This window comes from Geotrypetes seraphini, chromosome 1, assembly GCF_902459505.1.
Source record: "Geotrypetes seraphini chromosome 1, aGeoSer1.1, whole genome shotgun sequence".
Taxonomy (NCBI): domain Eukaryota; kingdom Metazoa; phylum Chordata; class Amphibia; order Gymnophiona; family Dermophiidae; genus Geotrypetes; species Geotrypetes seraphini.
Genome location: NC_047084.1, coordinates 220,089,063 through 220,104,305, shown reverse-complemented (window position 1 = coordinate 220,104,305; position 15,243 = coordinate 220,089,063). Strand labels below are relative to the sequence as shown.

At 41.5% G+C, this 15,243-nt stretch overlaps 1 protein-coding gene across 4 annotated transcripts in view; it reads right to left on the bottom strand.

The window, feature by feature from the left end:
* Nucleotides 1-15,243, bottom strand: part of ATP8A1 (ATPase phospholipid transporting 8A1) — a 449,033-nt gene that overhangs the window by 432,836 nt on the left and 954 nt on the right. The gene's annotated exons all lie outside the window — the stretch shown is intronic.

The following is a 15,243-nucleotide window of genomic DNA, read 5'->3' as shown; positions in this document are numbered from 1 at the left end:
TCCATCCTTGTCAATCAAGCACACCCATACATGCTGACGGTCTTCCCTATGGCCAAAGGGATCTTTCAACAGGACAATGCAACATGTCATACCACCAGAATTGTTCGTGAGTGGTTCAGAGAGCATGACCAAAACTTCCAGCTACTTCCCTGGCCTCCAAATTCCTTAGATCCTTAACCCAATCAAGCACACTTGGGACCAACTCAATCGACATATTTAATAACTAGATCAACTACCGATACTGCAGACTACATGGCTCCAGATACCTCTAGCAGCCACCCAGCATCTTATTCAGTCACTCCCATGGCATCTGGCTGCCGTCTGTGCTTCCTGAGGCAGTTATTCTGGATATTAGCAGATCATAATAATGTGACTCGACCATGTATGTTAAAAAGCAGCAGTTCCAGCACAGACCCCTGAGGAACCCATTTACCCTTCTCCATTGAGAATATTGACCTTTAGATCCTACTCTCTGTTTTCTATCTATTAACCAGTTTTTAATCCATAATAGGACATTACCTCCTATCCCCTTACTTTCTAATTTCCTTAGATGTCTTATCGAATGCCTTTTGAAAATCCAAATACACAATACCAACTGGCTCAGCTTTATCTACATGTTCCCACACCCCTTCAAAGAAATGTAGTAGAATAGCAAGACAAAATTTCCCTTGACTAAATATCCATGCTTATGTATATTCTATAATTTTATTCTTTTTAATAATCTCTATCATTTTGCCTGGCACAGACATCAGGTTCACCGGTTTATAATTTCCCAGACCCCTTTTTAAAAATAGAAGCATAGAAGATGACGGCAGAAAAGGGCTACAGCCCATCAAGTCTGCCCACTCTGCTTACCCACCCCCTGTCTATGCCCTAATGACCCAATTTCCTTATCTTGACCCTCGTAGGGATCCCACATGGGTATCCCATTTATTCTTAAAGTCTAGCACGCTGTCTGCCTCGATCACCTGCACTGGAAGCTTGTTCCAATGATCAACCACTCTCTCTGTGAAGAAATACTTTCTGGTGTCGCCATGAAATTTTCCGCCCCTGAGTTTGAGCGGGTGCCCTCTTGTGGCCGAGGGTCCCTTGAGAAAGAAAATATCATCTTCCACTTCGACACGTCCCGTGAGGTACTTAAATGTTTCGATCATGTCTCCCCTCTCCCTACGTTCCTCAAGAGTGTAGAGCTGCAATTTGTTCAGTCTCTCTTCGTACGAAAGACCCTTGAGCCCCGAGATCATCCTGGTGGCCGTCCGCTGAACCGATTCAATTCTGCGCACATCTTTACTATAATGTGGCTTCCAGAATTGCACACAGTACTCCAGATGAGGTCTCACCATGACCCTGTACAACAGCATCATGACTTCAGGCTTTTGGCTGACGAAACTTCTATTGATACAACCCAATATCTGCCTTGCCTTAGATGAAGCCTTCTCCACTTGATTGGCAGTTTTCATGTCTGCACTGATGATTACTCCTAAATCTCGTTCTGCTGAAGTCCTAGTTAAAGTTTCTCCGTTCAAGAAGTACGTCCTGCATGGATTTCCGCTTCCGATGTGCATGACCTTACAAATCAGCGTTACATTGGCCACCCTCAAGTCTTCTGGTACCATGCTGGATTTTGCTATTATAAGTAATTTAATCAGTTGATTTTTTTTCAAAGATGTCAAAAAATTCACCATTCTGGAAAGTATTACAGAATCTAGCAGTTGATTAGGTCATTTTGTAAACCGTGGGCTCCTTTTACAAAGGTGCGGTAGGGCTTTAATGCGCGGAATAGCGCACGCTAAATTGCCACGCGTGCTAGACCTTAACGCCAGCATTGAGCTGGCATTAGTTCTAGAAGCGTAGTGCGGTTTTAGCACGCACTAAAATCCTGCATGCGCTAAAAACGCTAGCGCACCTTAGTAAAAGGAGCCCTGTATCTTAAAACAACTTCTACTACTTTTCAAAATGAGGGTCCCTTTTACTAAGCTGTGCTCTTACATGGGTCTTTTGCATGCACTAAACCCATTTCTAGTGTAGCCGAACAATCAAACCTTTTTTCTATTTTATTTTTCTTCCTTTTTGGCCATGTGCTGCTAGCATTTGCATCTAGTCATTCAAAAAATTAGTAAAGAGCCCTTACCTCCTCATAGGATTTCTATGAGCGTCGGATCAATCACCACCGCCGCCGGCACCAAAACCCACGCTACACGCTAGTAAAGGAGGGGGATAATCTTAGTAGAAGTGTAGGGAAACAACCTCTCCAACCCCATGCTGGCTATGTGTTACATACAAAATAAATAAAAAAGACTTTTCCTCTCTCTTTTAAGTCCTAGTTCATGCTTGCTGTCTAACACCAACTTTGACAGGATATACATTTCAAATCTGACATATTGTAATCACCAAATAGAAAATCTAATTATTTTTCTACCTTTTGTTGTCTGGTCATTTTGCTTTTGGTCCCAGTTTCTCTTTCTGATTTTGTCTATCTTCTAATTTTCTTTCCAGTGTCTACTGTCCATTTTTTTCTCCTCTTCTCTCTTGTTCCAGTCTCTGTCTCTAACATATTGATTTTTCCCTTTCAACTTTTCTCCTTTTTTCTTTTCTGCCTCTGTCCACTCAAATCTTGCCCTCTTTCCCATTCTTCTCCTTTTTAAATTTTCAGCTGCCTATCAATTTTCCATCTTCTCTTATTCTGTAGCTCTCCCATTTCCCATCTCACTCCTTTCCCAGCCTCCTATTTCCTTCTATCTCTCCTCCTCTCTCCTCTTGGTCCGTTTTGCTCCCTCTCTTTTCTGTTCTTCTTCTTCCTTTCCCCCTTGATGCCGAACAATGAGATGGAAGGAAAAAAAAAAGAGAGATGCTGCATCTCTCTCTCCCTTCCACCCCCAGGCCTAACATTTCTCCCTCCCTTCTATCTCCAGATCCAACTTCTCTCCCATTCTCTTCCCAACTGCCCCCATCCCATCTCTCCCCCTGTCTGCCTGCCTTCCTCCCCCCAGGTCCACCATTTCTCCCTTCCTCTTCCCAATGGTTCTCCCTTCAAGTATCTTTTTCCCCCTTCCTCCACACCACCCCAGGCCCAACCTCTCCTTCCTTCATCTCCCTTCATTTCTCTTCACAGCCCAGCATGTCAATCCCTCCAGTGCCGGTCCCTCTCTATTCACAGCCCAGCATGTCTTTCCCTCCAGCACCAGTCCTTCTCTCCTCAAAGCCCAGCATGTATTCCCTCCCGCGCTGTTCCGATGTCGCTGCCAAGATGAAAAATCTTCCAGCCTCGGCAATTCAACAATGTTGTATGTGGCTCCCTCTCCTGCTTTTCGCCTGCCGCAGTCTGTCTCCAATGATGCACAACTTCCTGTTTCCGCACAGGTGGACCACGGCAGACGGAAAGCAGAAAGAGGAGCCATGGACAACACCGCAAAATCACTGCTGAAGCCGGCAGACTTTCCAGCATGACGGTGACATCAGACCGCATGGGAGGGAAGACATACTGGGCTGTGAGGAGAAGTTCAGGAGCATTGCCGCGAGCCATATAGAAAGGCCAGGCGGGTCAGATTCGGCCCGCGGGCCTTGTGCTTTACAGAATTGCCTTTTAGGTGTTATATATTTTGGGGGGTATAGAGGGCTCCAATTTGATATTAAGGTCAAAAGATGTTTAATAATGCATTACTTAAGCAAAGCACATGAAAATATATATATACAGTGTATATAGTGCATACTAAACCTCAATTCCAAGAGGTTAAGAAAAGAAAGAGAGATGCACTACTCATAATGACAGTGCTTCAGAGCAAGTGGACATGTTTGATGCACAATCTTGACATCATTATGACATCATCAATATGCACCTAGAAGACAGAATGCCACTAAAAAATAATAGTAACCCCTGCCTAAACAAAAGCTCATGTGGCTCAGTGGTCAAAGGCACTTCTTCCATCTTCCACAGGTCATGGGTTCAAATTTCCCCAACCCCCCTAGTACCTTAATCAAACTCAAATCACATAAGGGGCCGAAATCTAAAAGCCAGGCTAAGTCGCAGGCCAAATTTTCTATTAAGATACTAACCCCCCCCCCCCTCTTTTACGAAACTGCGATAGAAGTTTCTAGTGCAGGGAGCTGTGCTGCTCCCGACGATCATAGGAACTCAATGAGCGTCGGGAACAGCGCAGCTCCCCATGCTAGAAGCTGCTATTGCAGTTTTGTAAAAGGAGGCCTTAGCCTTAGTAGAAGTATAGAGATACAACCTCTCCAACCCCACGCAGGCTCTGTGGTATAAACAAAAAAGACTTTTCCTCTCTCTTTTAGGTCCTAGTTGACGCTTGCTGTCTAACTCTGTCCATTTTGTCCCCTCTACTGTTTAACATTTTCCTCTCACCACTATTAGAAATTTGTCAGTCTATAGGCTTCATTCCATTTTCATACGCTGATGACATTCAACTCATTCATCCTTTGGACCCAGAAAATAACATTGAAATTTCATCCATTAACCACAAATTGGAACAAATACAAAATTGGCTTAATTCAAACAAATTAGCTTAAACATTAATAAGACCAAATCAATGTTATTTAATTGGAAAAAAGACATAATACTTTCAAAACCGTTCACTCTCAATAACATCCCACTTAATTTGGTATCCTCGGTCAAAATCCTCTGTGTACTTCTAGATGATAAATTGATCTACCACGAACATATCTCTCTTATCGTTAAAAATTGTTTCTTTAAATTACGTCAGATTCGCTCAATCACCAAATTTCTTAGTTTATCTTCATTAAAGATACTTATTCACTCCTTTGTAATATCAAAAATTGACTATTGCAATGCCCTACTTATCAACATTACACAGAAAGAAAAAAGGAGATTGCAGATAATACAGAATACGGCCATAAAATTAATTTATAATGCGAAAAAATACGACCACGTTTCCCCACTACTAATAGACGCTCATTGGCTACCAATTGGTCATAGGATTTTGTTCAAAATAATGCTTCTCATTTTCAAGACCTTAGCATCCAATGAACCACAATTTATTTCTAGATCACTAATCCCATATAATACCCAACGTTCACTTCGATCATCAGATCAAAATTTACTCTCAGTACCCTCCTTGAAAATTATAGGGACAAGGAGATCAGACATGTTCACAGTGATGGGTCCACAATGGTGGAATGCCCTTCCCCAGTATATTAGAACCGAACACGACATTGTAACATTTAAAAAACTTTTAAAAACTTATTTATTTAAAGATGCTTTTAATTCTTGAAACTTTTACTTGCTTTAGGGATACTCCTTAAATTGTGATTTTGTTTATAAACCCTTACCTCCTGTTTTTCCCTTTTTTACCGAACCCAATATTGTAACTTTTTAATTTCTTTCCTCACCCCTCATGTACGTTTTTAATGTAATTATATTGTTAATGTGTTAGTTTCTTTGTTTTCTTTACTTGGACTATGTACATCGCCTAGCAATTCTAATAGGCGATTCATCAAATGCTTAAATAAACTTGAAACTTGATACACATTTCAAATCTGACATTTTGTAATCACAACATAGAATATAAAATTATTTTTTCTACCTTTTTATTGTCTGGTCATTTTGCTTTTCCATCATCTTGGACCCAGTTTCTCTTTCTGCTTTTTGTCTATCTTCTACTAATTTTATTTCCAGTGTCTGCTGTCCATCTATTCTCCTCTTCTCTCTTGTTCCATTCCCTCCTTATGCCCATCTCCAGCATATTGATTTTTCCCATTAAGGTTTCTTAACTTTTTCTTTTTTGCTTCTATCCACTCAAATCTTGCCCTCTTTCTTACCCTTTTTAAATTTTCAGCCTTCTTAATTTTCCATCTCCTCTCAGTGCCCAGCTTTCCCATTTCCCATCTCACTCCTTTCCCAGCCTCCTATTTCCTTCTATCTACTCCCCATTACCAAATCTCTCCTCCTTGCTCCCTCTCTTTTCTGTTCTTCTTCCCTCCCTCCTTGATGCTGAACAATGAGATGGAAGGGGGGAAAAAAATGCTGCATCTCTCTCTCCCTACCACCCCCAGATCCAACTTCTCTTCCTTTCTCTTCCCATCTGTCCCCCATCCCCTCCTTCCCCCCAGGTCCACCATTTCTCCCGTTTTCTTCCCAACAGTTCTCCCTTCAAGTATCTGTTTCCCTCTTCTTCCACACCACCCAAGGTCCATACTCTCTCTCTTCATCAAACTCTTCACAATCCAGCACGTCTTTCCTCCGGCACCGGTCCCTCTCTCCTCACAGCCCAGCACATCTTCCCTCCCGCACCGGTCACTCTCTCCTCACAGCCCAGCATGTGTTCTCTCTCATGCTGGTCCGATGTCGCCGTCAAGCTGAAAAATCTGCCAGCCTCAGCAGTGATTCAGCAACCTTGTGCTAGGCTCCCCTTCCTGCTTTCCATCTGCCATTGTCTGTCTCCAATGACACGCAACATCCTGTTTCCACTCAGGTGGACCACGGCAGATAGAAAGCAGGAAGGGGGAGCCATGGATAACATTGTTGAATCACTGCCAAGGCCAGCAGGAAGGGGGAGCCATGGATAACATTGTTGAATCACTGCCAAGGCCAGCAGGAAGTGGGAGCCATGGATAACATTGTTGAATCGCTGCCAAGGCCAGCAGATTTTTCAGTGTGACAGCGACATCCGACTGGCACAGGAGGGAAAACATGCTGGGCTGTGAGAAGGGGGAATTCAGGAGCACTGCCGCAGGCCACATAAAATGGCCAGGCAGGCCGGATTCGGCCCATGGGCCTTGTGTTTGACATATGTGTCCTAACATATCATCTCACATGGCAGGAACCCCTACCTAAAAGAAAGCACCTGTGGCTCAGTGGCTAAAGGCACTGCTTCCATCTTCCAAAGGTCATGGGTTTAAATCCCAAGTATGGTCAGATATCCCAGCACATATTCCTATTTTTTAGTGGCATTCTGCCATCTAGGTACATATTGATGATGTCATAATGATGTCAAGATTGTGCATCAGACACATCCACTTGCCCTGAAGCACAGCCATTTTTCTTTTCTTAACCTTTTGGAAATGAGGTTTAGTATGCAATATATAATTTTTTCATGTGCTTTGCTTGAGTAATGCGTTATTAAACATCTTTTTCTATTATCAAATAGGAGTCCTCTTTACCTCAAAAATAGAAGTTTAGTATGCAATATATATATTTTTCATGTGCTTTGCTTAAGTAATACATGATTAAACATATTTTGACTTTAATTTCAACCTGGAGTCCTTAACCCAAAAAATAAAGCCCCATTCACCTATATGTGGACACCTAAGTCACACCACCTAACTCATGTCCAACTAACGCCTAACTCACGCTCAAAAGTAGACCTGGTTTTGCAATGCCTACATTTTAGGCATTAGGTAGACATGTTCAGACACTGAGCGGCATACGATTCTCTAAATGGATGTCCAAATTGAAGCCACTCCCATACCTATTTTTTAGGCACAACTTTTTCCAATAGGCATCAACAAAATTGTGGACATCTATTTTGAAAATCATGTCCAGCGTTTGGATGTCTAAGTACCAATTAATGGTTGTTAAAGTCATTAATTGGACTTATCAACCACTTTATTTGGATGCCTAAACCAATGGACGTCCACATTGTGGACACCTAAAGTTAGATGTCCTTTACAGAATCTGGCCCACAGTGCATGGAAATAGTGTGTCCCATATTAGGCCATTTTTGCTGTGTTGAATGCATTACTGCCTAACACAGTTAGGTAAAGGGATCCCGAGTTATTTGAAGGCCCTTGTGTTCATTCCTGCAAACAGGTCAGCAAGACATAAAATTTTATCCTTGTCCTCAAAGGAAAGGGTAAAAAAAAAGAAGAAAGAAAGAATTACTAGTAGCATTACATGTCATATTTGTGGCAGCAAGTCCGATTTTTTGGGAAAATGATTCAATTCACTATTGTGAATCGGTGAATCAATTCAAATCGGAGAATCTGGCAGCACTACCATGGATAAAATAGGACCTGCAGTAAATAATACATATTAATACATGTCAGCATACACAAATGCAGGAGCACCTTTAAGTAAATCTAGCCATTGCCTTTTTGCAAATACATTCTTACGGTTTCATTTGCAAAATTCAGGCTATTTATAACAGTATAATGAGTCAGACCAATGGTCCATTTAGCCCAGTATCTATTTCCATAGTGGTCAATCCATGTCACAAGTACCTGGTAGAAACCCAAATAGTAGCAACATTCCATGCTATGATCCCAAGGCAAGCAGTGGTTTCCCCCATGTCTGTCTCAACAGCAGACTATGGACTTTCCTTCCAGGAACTTATCCATACATTTTTGTAAACCCATCTACATTAACCACTGCTACCACATCTGATGTTAGCAATGAAATATGACAACCCAAAAGCCCTAGTTTTAAATATCAATTATCACTTCCAAAACCAACTGTATATCTTGTTTTCATTAGCAAACACCTCTCCTTTATTTTTAGCCAAATAATGATACGAGACACATGACACCACATACTGTTACTAACTCAGCACCCTTGGATGAATCATGTAGGTGTTGTGCTATATTACTGGTATGTTATGTTCAGTCTTATATCCCACCAAATTCTCACAAATCAGAGTTCTAGGCAGGATACAAGAAGCATACTATATAGAAGTACTGTGTAGGGGAAAAGATGGTACACAAGAGTTATACATATTACCTATTTAGTTATTACATTATATTAGTGATTTCTATTCCACCAATATCTTGTGATTCAAGGTGGATTACATAAAGGTTTTCAAGAGGTTACAAGAATTGTGACATAGCATAAGAGATGTCATAAGAGTTACATAAGAAATTACCAAAGAGTTGTCAAGATCTTGAGGTGATAAATGAGGGTAATTAGAAGCATATTAGAGTATATTAAGTGTATAGAGTGGGTAGGTGGGGTTTGGGTAGGACCTGGTCATGTTAAATAGGTTTTATGTATTTTTTGAAGAGTAGGGTTTTAGTTTCTTTCTTGAAGGTTTTGTAGTCTGTGGTCGATGACAACAGAATGGTGATTTGTCTGTCCAGTTTAGCTGCTTTGGTGGCTATTAGGTTGTCATATAGTTTTTTCATTTGACATTTTTGGATAGTGGGTGTGTGAATAGTGAGTGGGTTCTCCTGTGCCTGGTTGAGGAGGATTGAGTTAGTCGGATATTCCAGTAGGTTGGGCTTTCTCCATTAATAGCCTTGAATAGTAGGCAGTAAAATTTGAAGTGTACTCTTGCTTGTATTGGGAGCCAGTGTGAGTCGTGGTATGCTTCTGTGATGTGATCATATTTTTTCAATGAGTAGATGAGTCTTAGGGCTGTATTTTGTGTTGTTTGTAATTGTTTTATCATGGTCGCTGGGCATGGGAGGTATAGTATGTTACAGTAGTCTATTAGTCCAAGTATAAGAGATTGTACCAAAAGTTGGAATTGTTTCCTGTCGAAGAATTTTCGGATTTATCTTAGATTTCTCATGGTCACGAATGATGCTTTTATTACTTTGTTGATTTGTGGTTGCATGGTACAGCCTCTGTCAATTAGTACTCCCAGAATTTTTAGCGTGGGTTGAATGGGGTATGAGATCGAGTTTATTACTAGATTCGTTAAAGTAGGAGTTTTATTGTTTTCTAGGAGGGTGAAGTTTGTTTTGTCAGGGTTTAGTTTTAATTTGTGCTCTGTCATCCATGTTACTACTGTTTCGAGTGTTCTGTGTATTGTGCTTGTCCAGGTGGGTTCTGGGTGGTCAAAGGGGAGGAGAATAGTGATGTCATCTGAATAGCTGTATGAGGTTATGCCATGTTTGTCTAGGTAGGAGCTGAGGGAGGTTATGTATATATTGAATAATGTGGGTGATAGGGGTGATCACTGGGGAACTCCACAGGGGTTGAACCATGGTTCTGATTTTTCTTGCTTTGTTTTAACCCTGTAGGTTCTGGATTGTAGGAAGCCTTTGAACCATGAAAGTACCTTGCCTGAGATTCCTATGGAGTCTAGTGTTTGTAGGAGAATGTCGTGATCAACCAGGTCGAAGGCTGCATATAGGACTATGTATGAGCAGGATTTTCTTGCCTGTACAGAGGTGTTGTCTAGCAGTGTCCATTAGTGTTCCTAGTAGGGTCTCAGTGCTGTAGCTGGCTCTGAAGCCAGACTGTGTGGGGTGGAGTAAGTTGTGTTTATCTAGGTATGAGGTTAAGGTTTTGGCTATGAGACCGTCCATCAGCTTGACGTACAGTGGGATTGAGGCTATGGGTCTGTAGTTGGATGGTTGGTCCGTTGCTCCTTTGGGATCTTTTAGTATAGGAGTTATGATGATTTCGTTGAGTTCTTATGGGAAATGACCCTCTATTAGTAAAGATTGTATCCATTGTAGAAGCAGGGAACTGAATAGTGTACTTGAGGTTTTCAGTAGGTATGGGGGGCAATGGTTAAGGTCGCAGGCTGCGTGGCTGTATTTATTATATAGATTGTTGAAGTCTGACCATTGTATGGGTGAGAAATGGGACCAGGCTCTATCTGCTGCGACTGGTTCTTTTTCTGTGGGGGAAAATGAGGTCTCTATGTGAGTGGAGATTCCATTGAACGTGGCTCTGATGTTTGCGATCTTGTTTTTGAAGTATGTGGCTAAGAGGGTGGCTGAAGAAGGGGGGAGTTGCTGTTGGCTAGGTAGGGTGTGGTGTCTGTGAGAACTTTTAGTAGTTGGAATAGCTTTTTTGTGTCTTGGGGTCCTTCTCCTAGTTGTTTTGAGTAGTATGTCTTTCTTTTTTCTTTCAGATTTTGTTTATATTTTCGGTTTATTATTTTCCATGCTGTTTTTGTGGACTCTTGGCTGCTTTTTCTCCATTTTCTTTCTAGTTGTCTGCATTGTCTTTTGAGTTGGAGTAGTTCGTTGTCTGATTTTCTGAGGATTTGGGTTTTGGGTTTTTCTGGGGCTAGTTCATCCAGGGTTGCAGTACTTTGATGGTTCCATTGTGAGATGAAGTCTTTGAGTGTGTAGTTTTGGATTATGTTGTCTGTTTTTGTCCAGAATGTGGTGGGATTTATATGTTTGCGTGAGTTGTAGGTTGTCTATTGAGTAGTTGGAATATTTTTGTTACTGGTCCAATTGATTTCGAAGGAGTAAGTGTAGTGATCAGACCAAAAGGAACGGTTCCATTTTCTGTTTGACATTTGGATCTCTGATTGTGTGGTCTGTTGGGACATGTAGGCTGCGATGTGTAGTTGGTATCCTTTTTCGTGTGTGGTTTGAGGATCTAAGATTTTATATGTTAAGGCTTCGAGATATGATAGTAAGGTTTCTACAATTTTGCAGGATTGGTTTTCGAGGTGAAGGTTGAGGTCTCCTAGAAGTAGGTTGTAGGTTGTTGTTAGAGAGTTTCGATATATAAATTCTTCAAATATTGGTTTAGCTGTGTTCCAGTTACTTGGGGTTATGTAGCATAGTATGCATGTGATGTGCTTGAAAGTTGACAGGCTATTAAATCCATGTATTGTGGTTGTTTTGTCTTGTATTTTTAGGTTTTAGGCTATAATGGCAATTCCTCCTCCTCTTTTATTTTCTCTGCAGACTAATGTTAATTTGTGGCTCTTTGGGCAAACTTCAGTTATTCTGGGGTCTGAGTCAGAGGTAAGCTATGTCTCTGTGAGGAAAAGGCAGTCTATGTTATCTTCTTCTATCCAGTTTTTTATGCGTTCTGTTTTAGGGCCTATGGCTCTGATGTTCACATATGCACACTTGAGAGTGGTGTATTCTACTGGTATGTTGCGAGTTGTTTTCGGGTATATGAGTGATCTTTGCTGGGGTTGTTTTATGGTCTTGTATGGGTTTGTTGGTTTTCTACTTGTTGATTGTGGGGCGGGTTGGTATGTGTAAGACTGATAGTTTAAGTTTCTGTCTATTGTGAGATGCCAGTTTGACTGGGTAATTCCCTTGGGATTTGCTATGATTGGTATTGGAAATATATTGTTTGCAATTGCTTTCCAGTAAGTTAAGAGCAGGATTATCAGTAGGATTGCTTGTTGATAATTTGGTGGTGTGGTTCTCATGGTGGTACTAAGTGTGGAGATCATTGTACCTATATATTGAGTTCGGTATGGGTTTAAGGAGTTAATCAATTCTAATACATTGAATTTCTAATCTAATATAATTCTGTTATCTAATGGTAATAGTTCGCATTAGTCAGACTTTTAAATTGAACAAACATTTAACAAACATTGGTTTTGCTCATAAGCCCTGGTCAGACTTTATAAGTTCTGTCCTCTAATTCTGTCATCTAATGGCAATAGTTCAAACAAACATTAGTCAGACTTTTAAAGTTCAATCAAATAGACTATGCTGTCCATATTATGCTGCCCTTTTGGTTAGAGAATAAATGCACATATAGTTCAGCGAGGATATAGTGTATCTGGTCTAGTACATTCTACCCACTAATAGAGTTTCTGGTCTAGTACATTCTACCCACTAATTTTTGGTCTAGTGCATTCTACCCACTAATATTATTACATATTGTTAGATATTTTATTTTATTTTTTTTAATTAATTTTTTTTATTTTTAGAGCTATAACAAATTGTTATACTTATCAGGTGGTTTTGGTGTCAGTCTTTCTGTTCATTCTCAGATTTTTCTGTCTCTCCGCTCAGTCTCTTCACAAAGGCGCTTGCTAAGGCGCACACACCTTTACCGTGCGCCTTAGCCAGCGCGCTGAAAGGCTGTGCGCCATTGGCGCTGCTGTTTTTAAAGTAATCCCCGCTGAATCGGGGGAGGGGCGGATCAGCTTGCACGCCCTGCAGGATCGGGCTCCTGCCTCTTTCTGCCTGCCCGCTGGTTTCGTTGCGGGAAAATGCACCTCCCATTGGCGCTGCTGTTTTTAAAGTAATCACCGCTGGATCGGGGGAGGGGCGGATCAGATTGCACGCCCCGCAGGATCAGGCTCCTGCCTCTTTCTGCCTGCCCGCTGGTTTCGGTGCAGAAAAATGCAGCTCCTGTTGGCGCTGCTGTTTTTAAAGTAATCCCCGCTGGATTGGGGGAGGGGCAGATCAGCTCGCACATCCTGCAGGATCGGGCTCCTGCCCCTTCTGCCTGCCCGCTGGTTTCGTAGCGGGAAAAAAATCACACGTTTACAGCTAGGAACAGGTTTTTAACATTGTCTTTATTCCTGTTGGCTTCTATTTCTAGTCTGCGTTTCTTTGAGACCCTGGCATGGATTTCTTTAAAAAAAAAAAAAAAAGTTTTAGGTTTTTGCATAACAAAATTATATACAGTTTTGTGTGAATTTCCATGGGAAGCGAGGTGCTTCCGGTAATCTGAATAGCAATACCTAGCTAACAAAAGGCCAAATTCAGTAAAGCGCTTCTCTTTTTGTGTCTGAAAAACAAACAAACAAAGCTTAGTGAATCAGTCCCAAAATCTGAGCTGTGAAGTTTTTAGGCTTTATTTTTCAAGAGCGAGTATGTCAACACAATGGCTCCCCTATGAAAGCTAATGTCCTCTGGTGACTAAAAAGGAAAGTGTTAAGCCCAAGTAGTATCTATTAAGAAAATGATTCTTAGCCAGTGAACCATTTAAAAAGTGAAGAAAAACATTCCAGTTTCAGACATAGTGGTTTGTTTTAATAGTTAATTTGTAACCACTAGCTGTAAGACAGAACTATAACCAACCATAAATGCAACTGTTAATACAGTACAGCAGGGGTGCCCAAAAGGTCAATCGCAAAGGCAACGTGAGTTGATCACGACTCGCATTGCCTTTGCATCCTCCCTGTTCTCCAATGCCACAACAGGCCAGCAGCGACTTCCGAAGTGCTGGGCAAGCCAGCTTCACTCCTCCCGACGTCAAAATTGACATTGGTGGAAGGCTGCTGGCCTGTTGCAGCATCGGGGAACAGGGAGAACTCGGTGACAACGGCGGCGGTTTGGGGGCCTGTTCCCAGACATCGGTGGTGGCCTGTTCCTAGATGTCAGTGGTGGCTTGGGGGCCTGTTTCCAGACGACAGTCCTGGCGGTGGCTTGAGGAGAAAGAAAGGGAAGACAGAATGAAAGGGGGGTAGGGAGACAGAAAGAATGAAAGAGGGGGCATGGACACAGAAAGAAAGGGGGGGCAGGGAGACAGAAGGGGGGGCAGGGAGACAGAAATAAAGACAGCAGAGAGAAAGAAAGTAAGAAAGGGGGCAGGGAGACAGAGAGAAAAAGAAAGAAAGGGGGCAGGGAGGAAGAAAGGAAAAAGGGGAGGGAATGGAGTGTGTAGGGGTGGCAGGGGGCAGGCAGGGAGAGAGGAAGAAAAAGTTGGACTCATGGAAGGACAGAGATGTTGGTTGGGGAGTGGAATGAGGTCTGGAGGAGACGAAGCATGCAGGGGACAGAAAGGAGGGAAGAAATATTGCATGTACAGTAAGAAGAAGAAAGTGCAACCAGAAACTCATGAAATCACCAGACAACAAAGGTAGGAGAAATTATTTTATTTTAAATTTAGTGATCAAAATGTGTCCATTTTGATCATTTATATCTGCTGTCTATATTTTGCACTATGGCCCCCTTTTACTAAACCGCAGTAGTGGATTTTAGCGCAGGGAGCCTATGAGCGTCGAGAGCAGCGCGGGTCATTCAGCGCAGTTCCATGTGCTAAAAAACTGATATCATGGTTTAGTAAAATGTGACGGGGTGTATTTGTGTATTTTTGTATAGTTGCTATTGAGGTGACATTGCATATTTTAAAGTCATCTGCTTTGACCTCTTTGGAAAAAAAAAAAAACCTTGAATATAAATGATAATGAATATTTTCTCGGCGTACAATGTGCTTTGTGCTTTTTTTAAATTTTATTGTTGGTAGATAATTTTGACTTGGTCATTTTAAACGTAGCTCGAAAGCCAAAAAAGTGTTGGCACCCCTGCAGTACAGTAACTGATAACTTGAACTCAAGCAACCTGAACTCTCAAGCAACCAGAAATAAAATCAAAGAAATACTGTAATACTTAAATAAAAATAAAATCAATTTCTGGTGGAAATGTAAGTGTAAATTTGGCACACCACAGCTGAATACACCCACACTTTGCCTACCACACATCTGGTAGTTTGTCTAGAACAGTTTAGTTAGGCTTATTTTTATATCAACTCTCAAGCAACCAGAAACTACATTTATCCGGCATCTATCAATAGTAGTATGTCTGTTTTAATTCATTTTGTATACATCCGTTTCCTAACCCACAGTAACGGACCAATACAGAACATATTCCCTTGCAAAG